Source organism: Pseudophryne corroboree, chromosome 4 (assembly GCF_028390025.1).
Source record: "Pseudophryne corroboree isolate aPseCor3 chromosome 4, aPseCor3.hap2, whole genome shotgun sequence".
Lineage (NCBI taxonomy): Eukaryota > Metazoa > Chordata > Amphibia > Anura > Myobatrachidae > Pseudophryne > Pseudophryne corroboree.
This window is the reverse complement of record NC_086447.1, coordinates 412,678,296-412,703,703: the sequence shown is the minus strand read 5'-3', so window position 1 is coordinate 412,703,703 and position 25,408 is coordinate 412,678,296. Positions and strand designations below refer to the sequence as shown.

Here is a 25,408-nt window from a genome sequence, read left to right as displayed (position 1 = left end):
GGATTCAAAATCCTTCCTTATTGTGTACGCTCGTCCGGGCACAGTATCCTAACTGAGGCTTGGAGGAGGGTCATGGGGGGAGGAGCCAGTGCACACCACCTGATCCTAAAGCTTTTACTTTTGTGCCCTGTCTCCTGCGGAGCGGCTAATCCCCATGGTCCTGACGGAGTCCCCAGCATCCACTACGGACTACGAGAAATAGAATTATCGGTAAGTAAATTCTTATTATTTCTCCCAGTCCACAGCGTCTAGTACAGGCTAACGCAAGAGGGTGCATTAGATGCACTTGCACCACATGCCAATTTCTGATTAGTGGAAAAACCTTTCAGCATCCACTGACGGGTCAACCTTTGACAATTAACTATACCTTGACGTGCTCGTCTAAGTTCGTTGTTTATCAGTTGTTATGTCCGTGTGGGCTGTCATACGTAGGCAAAACTGAAAGAATGTTCAAGGAACGTATGGCAGCCCACCGGTCGGCCATTAAAGCAGCGATTGCTAAAGGATCAAGTGACCAGCCGGTCGCCCGACATTTTTCTGTGGCACGCCATCCGCTGGTGACACTACGTTACCGTATGATAGACCATGTCCCCCCTCTTCTCCGGGGGGGTGACAGGGGTCTTAAACTACTTCAACTTGAATCTAGGTGGATTCACCGTTTGGGTACCCTTTACCCTAGAGGCCTTAATGAACAGTTAGGGCTCAATGCATTCTTGTAAGCTTACCTTTGTATGTGGCTAATCCAGTGGTAATACGCCTTTAAAATGTTTGTTATGGTTTCTAATGATCTAGGTTTGTTTAGAGACTAGGGAGCCTTTATGTGCTATGTGCAGCCAGGATTCTACATATTTAGATTGACATAACTGTGTCCTGCCTGCACGATTGTATTATCACACTATGCATACCAGTTTGTGTACTACTGTCACCATAGTTACCAGCCTTGGTTGATGACGTCATGTGGGTGCGCCAACGGACCTGGCGGGTGCCTGTGTTCCGGAAGCGTGGTGACGGCGTCTGCATGCACTATATAGGTAAGCACATTTGTTTGTATTCTTTGACCTGATGAAAATGCACAAATAAACAGCATTGAAACGTTGTCTATCACAAGGACTTAAAGAGTTGCTTTTTTCCCGTCGCTTGGAGTGCCGCACCTGCCGTTGTCATATATATATATATATATATATAAATACAATTTTCAGGAATCGGGTGTACAGGTGCGCTGGTGTGTAGCTCAATGTCTTCTGTGATAGTTAGATAAAATCCCAGTCCACAGATGCCACCTCTGGGCTGTAGCACAGGTAGTCCTTATTCTACCGCTGCACCTCTCCAAAGAATTGCTCCGGACTTCTGGAGAAGATGAGATTCTGAATACAAAGAAGGAGAGTGCGCTCATCGTGCAAATTATTATTAATAAAGTTTAAAACAGTATCTCAGTACAGGTAACTCATGTGAATGAGACTCGTACCATGTAACAAACGGTGTGGGCTGATTACCACATGATATAATACAATTCCAATCACGCAAACTGCATACCACTGCCCGGGACCTCACACCGCGCTGCCGGCTTTCAGCTGCAGCCATGACTCATCGGGACACCGCGCCAGGGGAACCGGCTGGAACAGAAGCTTGTTGGAGAAGCAGAGCATCTGACAGGGCATGCTCCAACGCTTTTCGTATCACACTTTGATGGCCTGCCAGACGCAGCACCTGGTTTATATAGCCAGAGTCTTACATAGAATAGCCACCTTCTACTAATTGTCAGGACAGCTAAAACATAGTATCCTTAAACAGCTTGTGATCAAAAGTAAAATACTTTCCTTAAAAATAAATATCATATACATGATTTACATCATAATTAAAAACATAAAAATATACATACATAATTGCCAAATAATATATCAGTTAAAAAAAAAAAAGGATATAATTAATTAAATATACACAGAGACTATCTTTTCATCATAACATCTGTCAACACTAAGGCAGCAAAGTACGTTGCTCACAACACTATTATTCAAATACCTGACAGTGTATGGTACTTCCAGACATAGCAAACACATCTGTAGCATTTTTAACCAGTTTCACAGGCACAATAGCTTTTAGACACAATAGATACTTTTTATTACATAGCAGTTACTATTGTGGCTGATCCCTATTACTCAGCGCATTCAACAAAGATAAAAGCAGTAATACAGAGGTAAGGATAATCGTACAACTCAGACAATGGCCCTCATTCCGAGTTGTTCGCTCGGTATTTTTCATCGCATCGCAGTGAAAACCCGCTTAGTACGCATGCGCAATGTTCGCACTGCGACTGCGCCAAGTAACTTTACTATGAAGATAGTATTTTTACTCACGGCTTTTTCTTCGCTCCGGCGATCGTAATGTGATTGACAGGAAATGGGTGTTACTGGGCGGAAACACGGCGTTTCAGGGGCGTGTGGCTGAAAACGCTACCGTTTCCGGAAAAAACGCAGGAGTGGCCGGAGAAACGGTGGGAGTGCCTGGGCGAACGCTGGGTGTGTTTGTGACGTCAACCAGGAACGACAAGCACTGAAATGATCGCACAGGCAGAGTAAGTCTGGAGCTACTCTGAAACTGCTAAGTAGTTAGTAATCGCAATATTGCGAATACATCGGTCGCAATTTTAAGAAGCTAAGATTCACTCCCAGTAGGCGGCGGCTTAGCGTGTGTAACTCTGCTAAATTCGCCTTGCGACCGATCAACTCGGAATGAGGGCCAATGATCCATGATTCTAGAACATTTTTTAAGAGGGTTCATTAGTACAGTTTTACATACTCTAATCATTTTAAAGGGAAACACACCTCTAAAAAAGCCAGTACTTATCTTTCCCTAATTAACGGAGTAATTTCATAATTTTCATTTAACCCCCTATTGATCAGAGTATCAAGCGAAAGACTCCAGAGAGTCTCACGTTTAAGTAGTTGTCCCTCCCTATTACCACCATCTTTACTGGCGACCACATGTTCAATCCCTATAAATCTCAACAAATTTGGGTCCGCATTGTGGCATACAGCAAAGTGGAGTGGGATACTATGATTCAGAAACCGGTTCTTTATATTACGAGCATGTTCTAAGATTCTGATTTTTAACCCCCTCTTATTCTTGCCCACGTATCTTAAACCACATGGGGCCTAATTCAGAGTTAATCGCAGCAGCAAATTTGTTAGCAGTTAGGCAAAACCATGTGCACTGCAGGGGGGGGGGGGGGGGGGGGGGGGGGCAGATATAACATGTGCATTGGCCCTCATTCCGAGTTTATCGGTCGCAAGGCGAATTTAGCAGAGTTACACACGCTAAGCCGCCGCCTACTGGGAGTGAATCTTAGCTTCTTAAAATTGCGACCGATGTATTCGCAATATTGCGATTACTAACTACTTAGCAGTTTCAGAGTAGCTTCAGACTTACTCTGCCTGTGCGATCAGTTCAGTGCTTGTCGTTCCTGTTTGACGTCACAAACACACCCAGCGTTCGCCCAGGCACTCCCACCGTTTCTCCGGCCACTCCTGCGTTTTTTCCGGAAACGGTAGCGTTTTCAGCCACACGCCCCTGAAACGCCGTGTTTCCGCCCAGTAACACCCATTTCCTGTCAATCACATTACGATCGCCGGAGCGATGAAAAAGCCGTGAGTAAAATTACTTTCTACATAGCAAAGTTACTTGGCGCAGTCGCAGTGCGAACATTGCGCATGCGTACTAAGCGGATTTTCATTGCGATGCGATGAAAAATACCGAGCGAACAACTCGGAATGAGGGCCATAGAGCGTTAGATTCGAGTGGGGTGTGTTCAAACTGAAATCTAAATTGCAGTGTAAAAATAAAGCAGCCAGTATTTCTTTTACGTCCTAGAGGATGCTGGGGTCCTCATTAGTACCATGGGTGTAGATGGGTCCGCTAGGAGCCATTGGCATGTTAAGAGTTGGAGAGTGTGGGCTGGCTCCTACCTATATGCCTCTCCTACCAGACTCAGTTTAGAAAATGTGCCCAGAAGAGCCGGTCACAGCTAGGGGAGCTGTACAGAGCTTCTCTGGTAAAAGTTTATTTTTAGAGTTTATTATTTTACAGGGAGGCTGCTGGCAACAGCCTCCCTGCTTCGTGGGACTAAGGAGGGGAGTAGTGTCCGCCCTGCGGGGTCTGAGCCACTATCTCTGCTGACAGGACACTGAGCTCCTGAGGGGATCGAACGTTCCCCGCCACAGGGGATCGCTCACCCCGGCAGCATGACGCCACCCCCTTACAGAGCCAGAAGATCAGTGGCGAGTCAGTCACCGGCCCCCCTAGCAAGCGGGGAGCCAGTGTGAAGATGACGGCAACAGGGTATGGAGCGCAGTACTAACTGCGCTCCGGGACTAAGCGGTACATAGTGCTGCGCTGTGAGGGGTGCCCTGAGCCAGCGCCTACACCCTACACTGACCTCTAAGCCTGTCAGTGTCCCAGGATCGCTACCAGCATGATTCCTCAGGCCAGTATAATCTCCAGAACAAAGGGAAGACAGCACCATAAAGGGGGTGGAGCTTCTCAAAGTGGACCCAGCATCGTTCAGCGCCATTTTCATGCCTGCAGAAACGCAGTCAGTGAAGAGCAGTCCCTCTATATCAACTCCAGCTATCTCTTACGGTACCAGGGGGTTGTAGGGGGGGGGGGGGGGGGGGCTGTGTACAGACTGTGTAACCCATTAAGGTGCACAGTCAGCGCTGGTTGGGGTCTCCCTATACCTTGAAAGCGCTGTGTGTGGGTTGGCTCCAATCTCTGTATCTCGCCATTCTTGGGTGTGAAACTCTGTCTATCCTCCCCTGTGTGTCTGGGGTCTCCATTTAGCTATGTCCAGAGACTCTGTGTCATATGCTGCAGAGGATATGTCCTCTCAGGATGATCTCATTCCATGTAATCAGGATTGCACTGTTTTAGCGGAGATACCAGCAAGGGAGCCTGAATGGTTATCCTCTATCAATTCTATGATTTCTCAGATTTCTACTAGGGTTGCACAAAATTTATCTGCAACTCAGGTTTTACAGAACTCTATGGCAGTTTGGTCCGGTTCTGTTACCTCAGGGCCCACCTCTGTAGGTTCCCACAAACGTGCTCTTGCCCAGATTATGCAAGATGACACGGATACCGATTCTGACACGGCAGACAGGGGTGCAGTTGATGATAGAGGCTATTAGGGATGTGTTGAATATTGCTGATACAACACCTGAGCAGGTTGAGGAGGCTTACTTCACTGACAATAAGAAAGCCTCGCTAACCTTCCCTGCCTGTAAAGAATTAAATGCTATTTTTGAGAAAGCATAGGAAAACCCGGAGAAAACATTCCAGATCCCTAGAAGGGTTCTATTTGCTTTCCCCTTCCCTGAGGAGGATAGGAAAAAATGGGAAAACCCACCCACAGTGGACGCGTCTGTATCCAGACTCTCGAAAAAGGTGGTTTTACCTGTTCCAGGATCTACCGCCTTAAAGGAGCCGGCTGATCACAAAATTGATACTACGCTCAAATCCATATACACAGCTTCAGGGGCGATTCTACGTCCCACTATTGCATGTGCATGGATTTCCAAAGCTATAGTAAAGTGGTCAGGCACGTTACTTGAGGACTTGGATACAATGGATAAAAGTGATGTTGAATTCTTTTTACGTAACATTCAGGATTCTGCAGGATTTATGGTGGAATCCATGAAAGACCTGGGTTCAAAGGTTGCAGGGATATCTTCCATGTCTGTCTCAGCTCGTAGGGGACTTTGGCTGCGCCAGTGGTCTGCCGACGCGGAATCCAGGCGTGGTGTGGAGACCCTACACAGGTCAGGCTCTCTTTGGGGGAAGCGTTGGATGCGTGGATCTCCATGGCTACAGCGGGTAAGTCACCTTTTCTTACCTCAGCTGCACCTGCTACGAAGAAACCTTTTTCTTCAGCTGAATCACAGTACTTTCAGGTTGCTAAAACAAGAAAGGCCAAACCGTCCAACACCTTCTTTAGAGGAGGTCGACCAAAATCCAAGAAACCTGCTGCTGCAGGTTCCCAGGAACAGAAGCCTGCTTCAGGTACGCCAAAGTCCTCCGCATGACGGTGGACCGCGCGGCCTGTAGGTAGGGCCAGTGGGGGAGAGACTCAGACATTTCAGTCACGTCTGGGTGTCATCCGGCCTGGATCCCTGGGTACAAGATATTGTGACCCAGGTGTACCGGCTGAAATTTAAAGATCTCCCTCCTCATCGGTTCTTCAAATCAGGTTTGCCAGGTCTAGAGGAGGGGGAATTCCTGGTATCCCTGGATATCAAGGATGCATACCTCCACATTCCGATTTGGCTGCCGCATCAGGCTCATCTCCGATTCGCAGTGTTGGACGGTCATTTTCAATTCCAGGCCCTGCCATTCGGCCTCTCCACAGCACCGAGGGTATTCACCAAGGTGATGGCGGAAATGATGGTTCTCCGCAGCAGAAAGGCGGTGAACATAATTCCATATCTGGACGATCTGCTGATAAAGGCATTGTGCAAGGAGAAGCTGTTACAGTCCATAGCTCTCATGACCCAGCTTCTCAGGGAACATGGTTGGATCCTGAATCTTCCAAAATCACATTTGGAACCAACCAGGAGGTTGTCATTTCTGGGAATGATCCTCGACATGGAAGTGCAGAGGGTGTTTCTTCCAGAGAAAAAGCGTTGGTGATACAAACAATGGTCCGGGATGTCTTGAAGCCAGCCCGGGTGTCGGTTTATCAGTGCATTCGCCTTCTGGGGAAGATTGTGGCCTCTTACGAGGCTCTGCAGTACGGAAGATTTCATGCTCGGTCCTTCCAACTGGATCTCCTGGACAAATGGTCGGGATCTCATCTACACATGCACCAGAGAATACGTCTGTCGCCAAAGGTCAGGATCTCACTCCTCAGGTGGCTGCAATTACCTCACCTTCTGGAGGGCCGCAGGTTCTGGGTTCAGGACTAGATCCTTCTAACCACGGATGTAAGTCTCCGGGGCTTGGGTGCAGTCACTCAAGGGGAAACCTACCAAGTAAGGTGGTCAAGTCTGGAAGCCGGCCTGCCGATTAACATTCTGGAACTAAGAGCCGTCTACAACAGTCTTCTCCAAGCAGCCCATCTTCTGAGAAATCGGGCCATTCAAGTGCAGTCGGACAATGTAACGACAGTGGTTTACATAAAACTGACAGGTCGAAACGAAGAGCAGAGCTGCAATGTCAGAGGTAACAATCATCCTCTGGGCGGAAAAACACGGGTTGGCGCTGTCGGCAATCTTCATTCCAGGAGTAGACAACTGGGAAGCGGACTTCTTCAGCAGACACGATCTCCATCCAGGAGAGTGGGGTCTCCATGTGGAGGCATTCCAGGAGGTAACAGATCTTTGGTCCGTAACCAAAATAGACATGATTGCCTCTCGTCTCAACAAGAAGCTTTGGTGATATTGTTCCAGGTCGAGGGACCCGCAAGCAATGGCGGTGGACGCCCTAATGACTCCGTGGGTGTTCCAGTCGGTGTACGTGTTTCCTCCACTTCCACTCATTCCAAGAGTTCTAAAACTCATAAGGAGTACAAGAGTTCAGGCAATCCTCATTGCTCCGGATTGGCCAGGAAGGGCTTGGTATGCTGATCTTCTGGATCTACTGCTAGAAGAGCCGAGGCCTCTTCTGGAGGACCTGCTGCAGCAGGGGCCGTTCGCTTATCAAGACTTACAGTGGCTACGTTTGACGGCATGGAGGTTGAACGCCAGATATTAGCTCGGAAGGGCATTCTGACCAAGGTTATTCCTACCCTGATACAGGCTAGGAAAGGAGTAACGTCAAAGCATTACCATTGCATTTGGAAAAACTATGGGGGTAATTCCAAGTTGATCGCAGCAGGAATTTTTTTAGCAGTTGGGCAAAACCATGTGCACTGCAGGGGGGACAGATATAACATTTGCAGAGAGAGTTAGATTTGGGTGCATTATTTTGTTTCTGTGCAGGGTAAATACTGGCTGCTTTATTTTTACACTGCAATTCAGATTGCAGATTGAACTCACCACACCCAAATCTATCTCTATCTGCACATGTTATATCTGCCCCCCTACAGTGCACATGGTTTTGCCCAACTGCTAAAAAATTTCCTGCTGCGATCAACTTGGAATTACCCCCAATGTGTCATGGTGTGAATCCAAGAAGTTTCCTACGGTGGAGTTTAAACTTGGACGATTTCTCCTCTTCCTCCAAGCAGGTGTGGATATGGGCCTGAGATTAGGTTCTGTAAAGGTCCAGATTTCTGCCCTATCCATTTTCTTCCAGAAACAGTTGGCTGCCCTCCCTGAGGTTCAGACCTTTTTGAAGGGAGTTCTGCACATCCAACCTCCCTTTGTGCTGCCTACAGCGCCCTGGGATCTTAACGTGGTGTTGCAGTTCCTCCAGTCAGACTGGTTTGAGCCTCTATAGGAGGTTGAGGTCAAGTTTCTTACGTGGAAGGCTGATACTTTGTTGTCCTTGGTTTCTGCTAGACGTATTGGGGGCTGTGTCATGTAAAAGCCCATACTTGATCTTCCCATGAAGATAGAGCTGAGCTCCGGACATGTCCGCAGTTCCTTCCGAAGGTTGTGTCGGCATTTCATATCAACCAACCTATTGTGGTGCCAGTTGCTACTGACTCCTCAGTTTCATCAAAGTCCTTGGATGTTGTAAGTGCTCTGAAAATCTGCTCGTCACCGAAAATCGGACTCTGTTTGTCCTGTATGATCATAAGAAACTTGGGTGTCCTGCTTCTAAGCAGACAATCTCTCGCTGGATCAGGTTCACTATCCAGCATGCATATTCTACGGCAAGATTGCCGTGTTCTACGTCTGTTAAGGCCCACTCTACTCGTAAGGTGGGTTTTTCCTAGGCAGCTGCTCGGGGTGTCTCGGCTTTACAGCTTTGCCGAGCGGCTACTTGGTCGGGGTCGAACACGTTTGCAAAGTTCTACAAGTTCGATACTTTGGCCTCTGAAGATCTGATATTTGGTCAATCAGTTCTGCAGGAGCCTCTGCGCCCTCCCTCCCATTCTGGAAGATTTTCTACATCCCCATGGTACTAATGTGGACCCCAGCATCCTCTAGGACGAAAGAGAAAATAGGATTTTAATTACCTACTGGTAAATCCTTTTCTCGTAGTCCGTAGAGGATGCTGGGCGCCCGCCCAGCACTACGTGATCCTGCAGTGGTTACTTAGTTCAGTACTGCTTAGTTCTTGGTAAGTACTGTTTTGTTACTTGGTAAGTAATATTGTTCAGCTGTTGCTGATGTTTCAAGCTAGTTATCTTGGTTTGCCTTGTGTGTGAGCTGGTGTGAATCTCGCCACTATCTGTGTAAAATCCTTCTCTTGAAGATGTCCGTCTCCTCAGGCACAGTTTCTAGACTGAGTCTGGTAGGAGGGGCATAGATGGAGGAGCAAGCCCACACTCTCAAACTCTTAAAGTGCCAATGGCTCCTAGTGGACCCGTCTATACCCATGGTACCAGTGTGGACCCCAGCATCCTCTACGGAATACGAGAAAAGGATTTACCGGTAGGTAATTAAAATCCTATTTCACCCTGCACAGAAACAAAATAACCCACCCAAATCTAACTCTTTGCAAATGTTATATCTGCACCCCCCACCCTGCAGTGCACATAGGGGGTAATTCAGAGTTGTTCGCTCATTGCCGATTTTCGCTATGCTGCGATTTGTTGCTAATTGCGCATGCGCTTAGTTATTTAACTAAAAACTTAGTAGATTTGCTGTGGATTCTGTGGCGCTTTTCAGTCGCACTGCTGATCGGTGAATGATTGACAGAAAGGGGGCGTTTCTGGGTGGTAACTGAGCGTTTTCCGGGAGTGTGCTAAAAAATGCAGGCGTGTCAGGGAAAAACGTGGGAGTGTCTGGAGAAACGGGGGAGTGGCTGGCCGAACGCAGGGCGTGTTTGTGACGTCAAACCAGGAACTAAACGGACTGAGCTGATCGCAATCTGTGAGTAGGTCTGGAGCTACTCAGAAACTGCAAAGAATTATTTATTAGCAGTTCTGCTAATCTTCCGTTCGCTATTCTGCTAAACTAAGATACACTCCCAGAGGGCGGCGGCCTAGCGTGTACAATGCTGCTAAAAGCAGCTAACTAGCGAGCGAACAACCCGGAATGAGGGCCATGGTTTTGCCCAACTGCTAACAAATTTGCTGCTGCGATCAACTCTGGATTACCCCCATGGGCTACTAAGTATATATACAAAAGGCTGTGTTACAATTAATAAAGGACCTGATACTAATAGGAAAGTTCTGCTTTCCATTCCCAAGGAAAGTCTTCTTCCCCTTTTCAGCCAACTTACATACTTTACAATTTCCACAAGTAAAGAACCATTTTAAGTCTCCCAAAAAAATTATCTGCTGTTTCCACCTGATTTTTTGGTAATTTACTTTTAGACAATATCGATTTTACAGTCTTAGCCCTTTTATATATAATATTAGTTTTTTTCGGAAGCTCTGGTCCCAATATGGGATCTAATTGGAGGATGTGCCAATTTTTTTCCGCTATACTCTCCAGGTCTCTAAAACCTGAACTAAACTGAGTTACCAAAGGGCAGAACATTTTCTTATTGTCAGTACCTTTTTTCTTATACTTAAGCAGGGTCTCTCTCTCTTTTTTTCTTGCTTTTTCCCTTGCTGTGTGGACTAGATTCACCTGGTAGCCTCTCTCACTAAACCTCTCAGTATATATTTCAGCCTGCTCAACAAACTTAGATAAATTCATACAGTTTCTCTTCAGCCTTGTATACTGGGATAGAGGGATATTTTAATGTCCAGGCAGAATTTTGAATCTCAAAAAAAAAAAAAAAAATTCATGTTGTCATCATGGGGTATTGTATGTAGAATTTTGAGAGGAAAAAATAATTTATTCCATTTTGGGAAAGGGTTGTAACATAACAAAATGTGGAAAAAGTGAAGCGCTGTGAATACTTTCCAGATGTACTGTATAAAAACTAAGACGATAAGCGCACATGTATTCCACCGAATCAAAAGTGATGAACGGAAAAAGTGATTACACTTCTTATAGAGAATATGGATGGCAGCCAGGGGCGTATTGGACCACCGGGATGCCATGATAGATTCCGCTAAGCCGGTCACGTACCCCCTCTGCTTGGCCGCCCAACACTAAGGAATACACAGACTCCACCATACTACTGTACCTGCCATCGGCCGTGCTTCCAGGATCTGCATTACGCTTTGGAATGCGACCCCGGAAGCTCCCATTGCACTGCCAGCAGCCTCTCTCTGCAGCCTTTGGTGCGGGACGACAGCCCAGCGCGCAGAGCAGGGAACTCGGCATCTCAGTGAGTGACAATCTGGGAGTGGGAAAGACCGCAGAGCAGCCCCCCGATGCAGGCGGCAGCAGCACACAGTGCCGAATAGCGGGAGCAGAGCTCCGGACAAGCCCAGCAGAAGAATGCCGCCTCCTCAGCAGTAGGAGCCAAAGGTTAAAGTACGGGACATTTCCTCACCACCACTCATCCTCAGCACCTTTCCTCACCACCACTCCTCCCCATCCTCAGCACCGTTCCTCCACCACTCCTCCCCATCCTCAGCACCTTTCCTCGTCACCACTCCTCCCCATCTTCAGCACCTTTCCTCTCCACCACTCTTCCCAATCCTCAGCACCTTTCCTCTCCACCACTACTCCCCATCCTCAGCACCTTTCCTCACCACCACTCCTCCCCATCCTCAGCACCTTACCTCTCCACCACTCTTCCCAATCCTCAGCACCTTTCCTCTCCACCACTACTCCTCATCCTCAGCACCTTTCCTCTCCACCACTACTCCTCATCCTCAGCACCTTTCCTCACCACCACTACTCCTCATCCTCAGCACCTTTCCTCACCACCACTCCTCCCATATTCAGCACCTTTCCTCTCCACCACTCCTCCCCATCCTCAGCACCTTTCCTCTCCAACACTACTCCCCATATTCAGCACCTTTCCTCGTCACCACTCCACAGCACCTTTCCTCTCCACCACTCCTCCCCATCCTCAGCACCTTTCTTCTCCACCACTCCTCCCCATATTCAGCACCTTTCCTCTCCACCACTCCTCCCCATCCTCAGCACCTTTCCTCTCCACCACTCCTCCCCATCCTCAGCACCTTTCCCCTCCACCACTCCTCCCCATCCTCAGCACCTTTCCTCGCCACCACTCCTCCCCATCCTCAGCACCTTTCCTCTCCACCACTCCTCCCCATCCTCAGCACCTTTCCTCTCCACCACTCCTCCCCATATTCAGCACCTTTCCTTGCCACCACTCCTCATCCTCAGCACCTTTCCTCTCCACCATTCCTCCCCAACATCAGCACCTTTCCTCGCCACCACTCTTCCTCATCATCAGCACTTTTCCTCGCCACCACTCTTCCTCATCTTCAGCACCTTTCCTCTCCACCACTCATCCTCAGCACCACTCCTCCCTCATCCTCAGCACCTTTCCTCTCTACCACTTCTCCCCATCCTCAGCACCTTTCCTCTCCACAACTCCTCCCCATCCTCAGCACCTTTCCTCACCACAACTCCTCCCCATCCTCAGCACTTATTGTCGCCCCCACTGCTCCCCATCCTCAGCATCTTTCCTCGCTACCACTCCTCCCCATCCTCAGCACCTTTCCTCGTCACCACTCCATAGCACCTTTCCTCTCCACCACTCCTCCCCATCCTCAGCACCTTTCCTCTCCACTGCTCCTCCCCAACCTCAGCACCTTTCCTCGCCACCACTCTTCCTCATCCTCAGCACCTTTCCTCGCCACCACTCCTCATCCTCAGCACATTTCCTCTCCACCACTCCTCCCCATCTTCAGCACCTTTCCTCGCCACCACTCCTCCCCATCCTCAGCACCTTTCCTCTCCACCACTCATCCTCGGCACCTTTTCTCACCACCACTCCTCAGCACCTTTCCTAGTCACCACTCCACAGCACCTTTCCTCTCCACCACTCCTCCCCATCCTCAGCACCTTTCCTCGCCACCACTCCTCCCCATCCTCAGCACCTTTCCTTGTCCCCACTGTTCCCCATCCTCAGCACCTTTCCTCGCCCCGACTCCTCCCCATCCTCAGCTCCTTTCCTCGCCACCATTACTCCCCATCCTCAGCACCATTCCTGGCCACCACTCCTCTCCATCCTCAGCACCTTTCCTCTCGTCCACTCCTCCCCAACCTCAGCACCTTTTCTCGCCACCACTCCTCCCCATCCTCAGCACCTTTCCTCGCCACCACTCCTCCCCATCCTCAGCACCTTTCCTCTCCACCACTCCTCCCCATATTCAGCACCTTTCCTCTCCACCACTCCTCCCCATCCTCAGCACCTTTCCACTCCACCACTCTTCCCCATCCTCAGCACCTATCGTCGCCCCCACTGCTCCCCATCCTCAGCACCTTTCCTCGCTACCACTCCTCCCCATCCTCAGCACCTTTCCTCGTCACCACTCTACAGCACCTTTCCTCTCCACCACTCCTCCCCATCCTCCGCACCTTACCTCGCCACCAATCCTCATCCTCAGCACCTTTCCTCACCACCACTCCTCCCCATCCTCAGAACCTTTCCTCTCCAACACTCATCCTCAGCACTTTTCCTCACCAGCAGTCCTCCCCATCCTCAACACCTTTCCTCTCCACCACTCCTCCCCATCCTCAGCACCTTTCCTCGCCACCACTCATCCTCAGCACCTTACCTCTCCACCACTCCTTCCCATATTCAGCACCTTTCCTCTCCACCACTCCTCCCCATCCTCAGCACCTTTCCCCTCCACCACTACTCCTCATCCTCAGCACCTTTCCTCGCCACCACTCCTCCCCAACCTCAGCACCTTTCCTCTCCACCACTCCTCCCCATCGTCAGCACCTTTCCTTGCCACCACTCCTCATCCTCAGCACCTTTCCTCTCCACCACTCCTCCCCAACCTCAGCACCTTTCCTCGCCACCACTCCTCCCCAACCTCAGCACCTTTCCTCGCCACCACTCTTCCTCATCTTCAGCACCTTTCCTCTCCATCCTCAGCACCTTTCCTCTCCACCAATCCTCCTCATCCTCAGCACCACTCCTCCCTCATCCTCAGCACATTTCCTCTCCACCACTCCTACCCATCCTCAGCACCTTTCCTCGCTACCACTAATCCTCAGCACCTTTCCTCTCTACCACTTCTCCCCATCCTCAGCACCTTTCCTCTCCACAACTCCTCCCCATCCTCAGCACCTTTCCTCACCACAACTCCTCCCCATCCTCAGCACCTATCGTCGCCCCCACTGCTCCCCATCCTCAGCATCTTTCCTCGCTACCACTCCTCCCCATCCTCAGCATCTTTCCTCGCTACCACTCCTCCCCATCCTCAGCACCTTTCCTCGTCACCACTCCATAGCACCTTTCCTCTCCACCACTCCATAGCACCTTTCCTCTCCACCACTCCATAGCACCTTTCCTCTCCACCACTCCATAGCACCTTTCCTCTCCACCACTCCATAGCACCTTTCCTCTCCACCACTCCTCCCCATCCTCAGCACCTTTCCTCTCCACCGCTCCTCCCCAACCTCAGCACCTTTCCTCACCACCACTCTTCCTCATCCTCAGCACCTTTCCTCACCACCACTCCTCATCCTCAGCACATTTCCTCTCCACCACTCCTCCCCATCCTCAGCATCTTTCCTCGTCACCACTCTTCATCCTCAGCACCTTTCCTCGCCGCCTCTCCTCCCCATCCTCAGCACCTTTCCTCGCCACCACTCCTCCCCATCTTTCCTTGCCCCGACTCCTCCCCATCCTCAGCACCATTCCTCGCCACCACTCCTCCCCATCCTCAGCACATTTCCTCTCCTCCACTCCTCCCCAACCTCAGCACCTTTTCTCGCCACCACTCCTCCCCAACATCAGCACCTTTCCTCGCCACCACTCTACCTCATCATCAGCACCTTTCCTCGCCACCACTCTTCCTCATCCTCAGCACCTTTCCTCACCACCACTCCTCATCCTCAGCACCACTCCTCCCTCATCCTCAGCACATTTCCTCTCCACTACTCCTCTTCATCCTCAGCACCTTTCCTCTCCACCACTCCTCCCCATCCTCAGCACCTTTCCTCGCTACCACTAATCCTCAGCATCTTTCCTCTCCACCACTCCTCCCCATCCTCAGCACCTTTCCTCGCTACCACTAATCCTCAGCACCTTTCCTCTCTACCACTTCTCCCCATCCTCAGCACCTTTCCTCGCTACCACTAATCCTCAGCACCTTTCCTCTCTACCACTTCTCCCCATCCTCAGCACCTTTCCTCACCACAACTCCTCCCCATCCTCAGCACCTATCGTCGCCCCCACTGCTCCCCATCCTCAGCACCTTTCCTCGCTACCACTCCTCCCCATCCTCAGCATCTTTCCTCTCCACCACTCTTCCCAATCCTCTGCACCTTTCCTCTCCACCACTACTCATCCTCAGCACCTTTCCTCACCACCACTCCTCCCCATCCTCAGATCCTTTCCTCTCCAACACTCTTCCTAAACACCTTACCACTCCACCACTCCTCCCCATCCTCAGCACCTTTCCTTGCCACCACTCCTCTCCATCCTCAGCACCTTTCCTCGCCACCACTCTTCCTCATCTGCAGCACCTTTCCTCTCCATCCTCAGCACCTTTCCTCTCCACCACTCCTCCTCATCCTCAGCACCTTTCCTCTCCACCACTCCTCCCCATCCTCAGCACCTTTCCTCTCCACCGCTCCTCCCCAACCTCAGCACCTTTCCTCACCACAACTCCTCCCCATCCTCGGCACCTATCGTCGCCCCCCACTGCTCCCCATCCTCAGCACCTTTCCTCGCTACCACTCCTCCCCATCCTCAGCACCTTTCCTCATCACCACTCCACAGCACCTTTCCTCTCCACCACTCCTCCCCATCCTCAGCACCTTTTCTCTCCACCGCTCCTCCCCAACCTCAGCACCTTTCCTCGCCACCACTCTTCCTCATCCTCAGCACCTTTCCTCGCCACCACTCCTCATCCTCAGCACATTTCCTCTCCACCACTCCTCTTCATCCTCAGCACCTTTCCTCTCCACCGCTCCTCCCCAACCTCAGCACCTTTCCTCACCACCACTCCTCCCCATCCTCAGCACCTTTCCTCGCCACCACTCTTCCTCATCCTCAGCACCTTTCCTCGCCACCACTCTTCATCCTCAGCACATTTCCTCTCCACCACTCCTCTTCATCCTCAGCACCTTTCCTCTCCACCGCTCCTCCCCAACCTCAGCACCTTTCCTCGCCACCACTCCTCCCCATCCTCAGCATCTTTCCTTGCCCCCACTGTTCCCCATCCTCAGCACCTTTCCTCACCCCGACTACTCCCCATCCTCAGCACCTTTCCTCCACTGCTCCCCATCCTCAGCACCTTTCCTCCCTATCCTCAGCACCTTTCCTCACCACCACTCCTCCCCATCCTCAGCACCTTTCCTCGCCACCACTCCTCCCCATCCTCAGTACCTTTCCTTGCCACCACTCCTCCCCATCCTCAGCACATTTCCTCGCCACCACTCCTCCCCATCCTCAGCACATTTCCTCACCACCACTCTTCCTCATCATCAGCACCTTTCCTCGCCACCACTCTTCATTTGCAGCACCTTTCCTCTCCACCACTCCTCCTCAGCACCTATCCTCGCCCCCACTGCTTCCCATCCTCAGCACTTTCTTGCCACCACTCCTCCCCATCCTCAGCACCTTTCCTCGCCACCACTCCTCCCCATCCTCAGCACCATTCCTCTCCACCACTCCTCTCCATCTTCAGCACCTTTCCTTGCCACCACTCCTCCCCATCCTCAGCACCTTTTCTTGCCACCACTGTTCCTCATCCTCAGCACCTTTCCTCGCCACCACTCCTCCCCATCCTCAGCACTTTTCCTCACCAACATATCCCTTTCCTTTCTGTCTCTCGCACTCTTCTTACACCTGGTGCCTCCTCTCATATTCTTCCTTCCACCATCCACCTTCTGCTGCACTGCTCTGTGACCACACCATACTAACCTGATTACTGACCCCCGCAGCCTCTACTCCAGCAAATATCTAACATTACAGTCATCTATCACCCACCTAGCACACATATCAAGTAATTCAGTCTTGAACCCCCATCCCCTTTTCTCTGACGTCCTAGTGGATGCTGGGAACTCCGAAAGGACCATGGGGAATAGCGGCTCCGCAGGAGACTGGGCACAACTAAAGAAAGCTTTTAGGTCACCTGGTGTGCACTGGCTCCTCCCACTATGACCCTCCTCCAAGCCTCAGTTAGATTTTGTGCCCGGCCGAGGTTGGATGCACACTAGGGGCTCTCCTGAGCTTCTAGAAAGAAAGTATATAATTAGGTTTTTTATTTTACAGTGAGACCTGCTGGCAACAGGCTCACTGCAGCGAGGGACTAAGGGGAGAAGAAGCGAACCTACCTGCTTGCAGCTAGCTTGGGCTTCTTAGGCTACTGGACACCATTAGCTCCAGAGGGATCGACCGCATGGAACTGGCCTTGGTGTTCGGTCCCGGAGCTGCGCCGCCGTCCCCCTTACAGAGCCAGAAGCAAGAAGAGGTCCGGAAAATCGGCGGCAGAAGACATCAGTCTTCACCAAGGTAGCGCACAGCACTGCAGCTGTGCGCCATTGCTCCTCATGCACACTTCACACTCCGGTCACTGAGGGTGCAGGGCGCTGGTGGGGGGGCGCCCTGAGCAGCAATAAAAACACCTTGGCTGGCATATATATCACAATATATAGCCCCAGAGGCTATATATGTGATAAATACCCCTGCCAGAATCCATAAAAATGCGGGAGAAAAGTCCGCGAAAAAGGGGCGGAGCTATCTCTCTCAGGACACTGGCGCCATTTTCTCTTCACAGTGCAACTGGAAGACAGCTCCCCAGGCTCTCTCCTGTAGTTTTCAGGCTCAAAGGGTTAAAAAGAGAGGGGGGGCACTAAATTTAGGCGCAATATTGTATATACAAGCAGCTATTGGGAAAAATTCACTCAATATAGTGTTAATCCCTAAATTATATAGCGCTCTGGTGTGTGCTGGCATACTCTCTCTCTGTCTCCCCAAAGGGCTGTGTGGGGTCCTGTCCTCAGTCAGAGCATTCCCTGTGTGTGTGCGGTGTGTCGGTACGGCTGTGTCGACACGTTTGATGAGGAGGCTTATGTGATGACAGAGCAGATGCCGATAAATGGGATGTCGCCCCCTGTGGGGCCGACACCAGAGTGGATGGATAGGTGGAAGGTATAAACCGACAGTGTCAACTCCTTACATAAAAGGCTGGATGACGTAACAGCTATGGGACAGCCGGCTTCTCAGCCCGCGCCTGCCCAGGCGTCTCAAAGGCCATCAAAAACGCCCGCTCCCTCAGATGGCAGACACAGATGTCGACACGGAGTCTGACTCCAGTGTCGACGAGGTTGAGACATATACACAATCCACTAACATCCGTTATATGATCCCGGCAATAAAAAATGTGTTACACATTTCTGACATTAACCCAAGTACCACTAAAAAAGGGTTTTATGTTTGGGGAGAATAAGCAGGCAGTGTTTTGTTCCCCCATCAAATGAGTGAATGAAGTGTGAAAAAGCGTGGGTTCCCCTGATAAGAAACTGGTAATTTCTAAAAAGTTACTGATGGCGTACCCTTTCCCGCCAGAGGATAAGTTACGCTGGGAGATATCCCCTAGGGTGGATAAGGCGCTCACACGTTTGTCAAAAAAGGTGGCACTGCCGTCTTAGGATACGGCCACTTTGAAGGTACCTGCTGATAAAAAGCAGGAGGCTATCCTGAAGTCTGTATTTACACACTCAGGTACTAGACTGAGACCTGCAGATAGTGCTGCTGCAGCGTGGTCTGTAACCCTGTCAAACAGGGATACTATTTTGTGAACATAAGACGTCGTCTTGTATATGAGGGATGCACAGAGGGATATTTTGCCGGCTGGCTTCCAGAATTAATGCAATGTCCATTCGGTCAAGAGACCCGACACTGGACAGGTGATGCTAACTTTAAAAGGCACATAGAGCCTTATAAGGGTGAGGAATTGTTTGGGGATGGTCTCTGGGACCTCGTATCCACAGCAACAGCTGGGAAGAAACATTTTTTACCTCAGGTTTCCTCACAGCCTCAGAAAGCACTGTATTATCAGGTACAGTCCTTTCGGCTTCAGAAATGCAAGCGTGTAAAACGAGGGAAGAGGGAAAAAGCTGCACCAGTCAGCCAGTTCCCAGAATCAAAATTCTTCCCCCGCTTCCTCTGAGTCCACCGCATGACGGGGGGGGCTTCACAGGCGTAGCCAGGTACGGTGGGGGGCTGCCTCAAAAATTTCAGCGATCAGTGGGATCGCTCACAGGTGGATCCCTAGATCCTTCAAGTAGTTTCTCAGGGGTACAAGCTGGAATTAGAGGCGTCTCCCCCCCGCCGTTTCCTCAAATCTGCCTTGCCGACAACACCCTCAGGCAGGGAGACTGTGCTAGAGGCAATTCACAAGCTGTATTCCCAGCAGGTGATAGTCAAGGTGCCCCTACTTCAACAAGGACGGGGTTACTATTCCACACTGTTTGTGGTACCGAAACCGGACGGTTCAGTGAGACCCATTTTATATTTGAAATCCTTGAACACATACATAAAAAAATTCAAGTTCAAGATGGAATCGCTCAGGGCGATTATTGCAAGCCTGGAGGAGGGGGATTACATGGTATCCCTGGACATCAAGGAGGCTTACCTACATGTCCCCATTTACCATCCTCACCAGGAGTACCTCAGATTTGTGGTACAGGATTGCCATTACCAATTCCAAACACTGCCGTTTGGACTATCCACGGCACCGAGGGTCTTTACCAAGGTAATGGCAGAAATGATTATACTCCTTCGAGAAAGGAAGTTTTAATTATCCAGTACTTGGACAATCTCCTTATAAAGGCGAGGTCCAAGGAGCAGTTGTTGGTCGGAGTAGCACTCTCTCGGGAAGTGCTACAACAGCACGGATGGATTCTATACATTCCAAAATCACAGCTGGTTCCTACCACACGCCTACTGTTCCTGGGGATGGTTCTGGACACAGAACAGAAAAAAAGTGTTTCTCCCGCAGGAGAAAGCCAAGGAGCTGTCATCTCTAGTCAGAGACCTCCTGAAACCAAAACAGGTATCGGTGCATCACTGCACACGAGTCCTGGGAAAAATGGTAGCTTCTTACGAAGCAAAATTCCATTCGGCAGGTTCCATGAATGAACTTTTCAGTGGGACCTCTTGGACAAGTGGTCGGGATCGCATCTTCAGATGCATCGGCTGATAACCCTGTCTCCAAGGACCAGGGTATCTCTACTGTGGTGGCTGCAGAGTGCTCATCTTCAAGAGGGCCGCAGATTCGGCATACAGGACTGGGTCCTGGTAACCACGGATGCCAGCCTTCGAGGCTGGTGGGGGCGGTCACACAGGGAAGAAATTTCCAAGGACTTTGGTCAAGTCAGGAGTCGTCCCTACACATAAATATTCTGGAACTGAGGGCCATTTACAATGCCCTAAGTCTGGCAAGGCCTCTGCTTCAAAACCAGCCGGTACTGATCCAATCAGACAACATCACGGCAGTCGCCCATGTAAACCGACAGGGCGGCACAAGCAGCAGGATGGCGATGGCAGAAGCCACAAGGATTCTCCGATGGGCGGAAAATCACGTACTAGCACTGTCAGCAGTGTTCATTCCGGGAGTGGACAACTGGGAAGCAGACTTCCTCAGCGGACACGACCTACACCCGGGAGAGTGGGGACTTCATCCAGAAGTCTTCCAACTGTTAGTAAACCGTTGGGAAAGGCTACAGGTGGACATGATGGCGTCCCACCTAAACAAAAAACTAGAGAGATATTGCGCCAGGTCAAGGGACCATCAGGCGATAGCTGTGGACGCTCTAATGACACCGTGGGTGTACCAGTTAGTTTGTGTTCCCTCCTCTGCCTCTCATACCAAGGGTACTGAGAATAATAAGAAAACGAGGAGTAAGAACAATTCTCGTGGTTCCGGATTGACCAAGACGAGCGTGGTACCCGGAACTTCAAGAGATGATCTCAGAGGACCCATAGCCTCTGCCGCTCAGACAGGACCTGCTGCAGCAGGGGCCCTGTCTGTTCCAAGACTTACCGCGGCTGCGTTTGACGGCATAGCGGTTGAACGCCGGATCCTGAAGGAAAAGGGCATTCCGGAGGAGGTCATTCCTACGCTGATTAAAGCCAGGAAAGATGTAACTGCAAAGCATTATCACCGCATATGGCGGAAATATGTTGCTTGGTGTGAGGCCAAAAAGGCCCCAACAGAGGAATTTCAACTAGGTCGATTTCTGCATTTCCTACAAGCAGGAGTGACTATGGGCCTGAAATTAGGCTCCATTAAGGTACAGATCTCGGCTCTGTCGATTTTCTTCCAGAAAGAACTGGCTTCACTACCTGAAGTTCAGACGTTTGTGAAGGGAGTGCTGCATATTCAGCCCCCGTTTGTGCCTCCAGTGGCACCTTGGGATCTCAACGTGGTGTTGAGTTTCTTAAAATCACATTGGTTTGAGCCACTTAAAACCGTGGATCTAAAATATCTCACGTGGAAAGTGGTCATGTTATTGGCCTGGGCTTCGGCCAGGCGTGTGTCAGAATTGGCAGCTTTGTCATGTAAAAGCCCTTATCTGATTTTCCATATGGATAGGGCAGACTTGAGGACTCGTCCTCAGTTTCTCCTTAAGGTGGTATCAGCTTTTCACTTGAACCAACCTATTGTGGTGCCTGCGGCTACTAGGGACTTGGAGGATTCCAAGTTGCTGGACGTAGTCAGGGCCTTGAAAATTTATGTTTCCAGGACGGCTGGAGTCAGGAAAAACTGACTCGCTATTTATCCTGTATGCACCCAACAAGCTGGGTGCTCCTGCTTCTAAGCAGACTATTGCTCGCTGGATTTTTAGCACAATTCAGCAGGCGCATTCTGTGGCTGGACTGCCGCATCCTAAATCAGTAAAAGCCCATTCCACAAGGAAGGTGGGCTCATCTTGGGCGGCTGCCCGAGGGGTCTCGGCTTTACAACTTTGCCGAGCTGCTACTTGGTCAGGGGCAAACACGTTTGCAAAATTCTACAGATTTGATACCCTGGCTGAGGAGGACCTTGAGTTCTCTTTCGGTGCTGCAGAGTCATCCGCACTCTCCCGCCCGTTTGGGAGCTTTGGTATAATCCCCATGGTCCTTTCGGAGTTCCCAGCATCCACTAGGACGTCAGAGAAAATAAGATTTTACTCACCGGTAAATCTATTTCTCGTAGTCCGTAGTGGATGCTGGGCGCCCGTCCCAAGTGCGGATTGTCTGCAAAACTTGTACATAGTTATTGTTAACTAAAGGGTTATTGTTGAGCCATCTGTTGAGAGGCTCAGTTGTTTTTCATACTGTTAAACTGGGTATAGTATCACGAGTTATACAGTGTGATTGGTGTGGCTGGTAAGAGTCTTACCCGGGATTCAAAATCCTTCCTTATTTTGTCAGCTCGTCCGGGCACAGTGTCCTAACTGAGGCTTGGAGGAGGGTCATAGTGGGAGGAGCCAGTGCACACCAGGTGACCTAAAAGCTTTCTTTAGTTGTGCCCAGTCTCCTGCGGAGCCGCTATTCCCCATGGTCCTTTCGGAGTTCCCAGCATCCACTACGGACTACGAGAAATAGATTTACCGGTGAGTAAAATCTTATTTTAAAGCTGGCCATATTTGCCAACCAGCAACCCATTTTAAATACCCTCAGAGAGGGAACCTTATAGTTCTCCACTCCACTCCTTTGCACCTCCAACCATAGGCGAATTCAGGTGCCCTCCTGTCATTAAGATTTTTTTTTATTTAAAACAGGGCGCTTGCTGCAATGCTTGTCATGCTGTCAATGCACCCAGCTCCTTCTCTCCACTGCCGCTTACCCACTCTGCTCCGCCTCTGTCCCCCTGCAGTGTTGGGATCCTGTTCACCGCTCCTCCCCCTCTCCCTCGCGAGCTGCACGCACACATGGCAGCTGCAGGAACTCACTGCTTGCTCTCCTCTCTGGCTGCTGACACTCTTTCTCCGGCATAGCATGCGTAGCAGCCACCATGCTCAGCCGGCTGCCTGTTCAGCTACAATAGGAGGTTTTAAAGCTGCCTTTATAGCGGGTAAAAAACAAAGAAGCGCTGTCATTGAAAGTATTATACAATTTATTAAAAATATATATATATGATAATCACAAAAATAAAACCTGGTATCCTGTAATTTGATAACACAGCATATATAGTATAGCAAGCATCAATACTTATTAGTAGCAGCAAATGATGGACATATTAACAAAATCCCCTAAAATGATATAACCACCTGTGCTTCAGATGGTAATATAGCACTTGTAATTAAAAAAAGGCTCCTTGCTGGGAGCTCCACATGTGGGTTAATTAGACGTATAGGCTCATAAGATGATTTTATGGATTTAAAAGTCCATCCGTGGTGTGAATATAAACAGTTCACCTTTGTTTTGTCCACTTTATAATATCTGCTCCCAATACTTATTCCGTATTTTAGAAAAGGCTTTTTACGGGTGATTTTAATTAGCACAATTCCGTGCACAGCACAATGACATTTAAGCATGGAACGCTATTTTGACAGTCTCGTATTGTGCTTACCCCAGCCTCTGCTGATTGCAATTATTCGGTATTTCCTTTGAAAATGTTGGGCGCCGGCTGCCCACGCCGCTTGACTGCGGCACCGAAGGGATGAAATAAAGCAGAATGTATTGGTGAACTGAACGCTCGGAACCGCTCACTTGCAGTGATATAGCGGGAGCCGTCAGAGACGTGCCTGTAGCTGGAGCCGTTCGAAGACGTGCTTGTAGTCTCTGGTGGTGGAGAGAAGCAGGATACCAGACAGGATACTGGGAGGAATGCTTGACGCGTTTCTCAGCCTCAATCCTGGGGCTGTTTCATCAGAAGTCTTTTTTTATTTTTTCTTGTGTATTTTGGAACTTTATAGCGGGTCACTGGTGCCTCATGGGGGTGATCTGGGAGAGTTGCAGTGCTGGAGGGTCATTACTAGGCACATTAAGACTGTGCAGACCCTGTCTCATTATCCACACATCCGCAATGCAGGGCTCTGCATTAAAGGTGGACAGGGGTCATTAGAGTATAGTCTGCATTAGGGGCAAAGATCATTAGATAGAGCACAGGTTCTCAAACTCTGTCCTCAGGAACCCACACGGTTCATGTTCTGGTAACATCCTAATTCCACTTACTCTATTCACATTACATTTCTTTTTTGATTTATTGCCCATACTGCTTTTCTCTGTTTTCATTCAACCATCACTTTTTATTTAGTTTTATTTCTTTTTTTATATCTATTTTGTACACCAGGGAGGGGGCATTAGCATAAAGTCACAGATGCAACTGCAGCAAAAGACACAAGGAAGCCACAACTGCCTCCGACTCAGAATAAGGCCCTATGGGGAGGGATCCCATCCCCCTTATCGAGACTCACCCCCCTCAACAGACCCCGCCTCCATTAGGGCTGCTTCCAGAAATTTCCCGTGCTGGTTTTTCATCCCAGTCAGCCCCTGATGGCAGCTCTAATAAAGTGAATAGAGCGAGTACTAGTGTATAATTGATAAAATTGTGTATAAAGTGTATGATGATTAGATCCAGTAACTTATCTCATTCGGTTGTTTTCAGTCCCATAACCATCACATGTAGGTATATGTAATAAAACAGAAGCCCTCATTCCGAGTTGTTCGCTCGCAAGCTGCTTTTAGCAGCTTTGCACACACTAAGCCGCCGCCTACTGGGAGTGAATCTTAGCTTATCAAAATTGCGAACAAAAGATTTGCCGTATTGCGAAAAGACTTCTCTGTGCAGTTTCTGAGTAGCTCGAGACTTAATCTTCCAGTGCGATCAGTTCAGTGCTTGTCGTTCCTGGTTTGACGTCACAAACACACCCAGCGTTTGCCCAGACACTCCTCCGTTTCTCCAGCCACTCCCGCGTTTTTCCCAACACTCCCATAAAACGGCCAGTTTCCGCCCAGAAACACCCACTTCCTGTCAATCACATTACGATCACCAGAACGAAGAAAAAACCTTGTAATGCCGTGAGTAAAATACCTAACTGCATAGCAAATTTACTTGGCGCAGTCACAGTGCGAACATTGCGCATGCGCAGTTAGCGGAAAATCGTTGCGATGCGAAGAAAATTACCGAGCGAACAACTCGGAATGACCACCAGAAATATAACATTCATACTTCTCTTTATTGTCCCTCCTGATTCCTTGCTTTCCTTTAAGATAGTTTTTTTGTAGATATTTTTTTGCGTGTGCAGCATCCTTTTGTCCTTCTAGTGGCTCTATGGGATCCGTTTGAGTCTTTGAAATCAGAGTGGCT

The 25,408-nt window shown here is 49.7% G+C and overlaps 1 long non-coding RNA gene across 1 annotated transcript in view; it reads right to left on the bottom strand.

The window, feature by feature from the left end:
* Positions 1-25,408, bottom strand: part of LOC134911464 (uncharacterized) — a 93,897-nt gene that overhangs the window by 8,246 nt on the left and 60,243 nt on the right. Inside the window, exons 3-4 of the long non-coding RNA XR_010176596.1 lie at positions 1,152-1,364; positions 936-1,059 (exon numbers count right to left, since the gene is read on the bottom strand). This is a non-coding gene — a long non-coding RNA (uncharacterized LOC134911464). The remainder of the gene's footprint in view (positions 1-935; positions 1,060-1,151; positions 1,365-25,408) is intronic.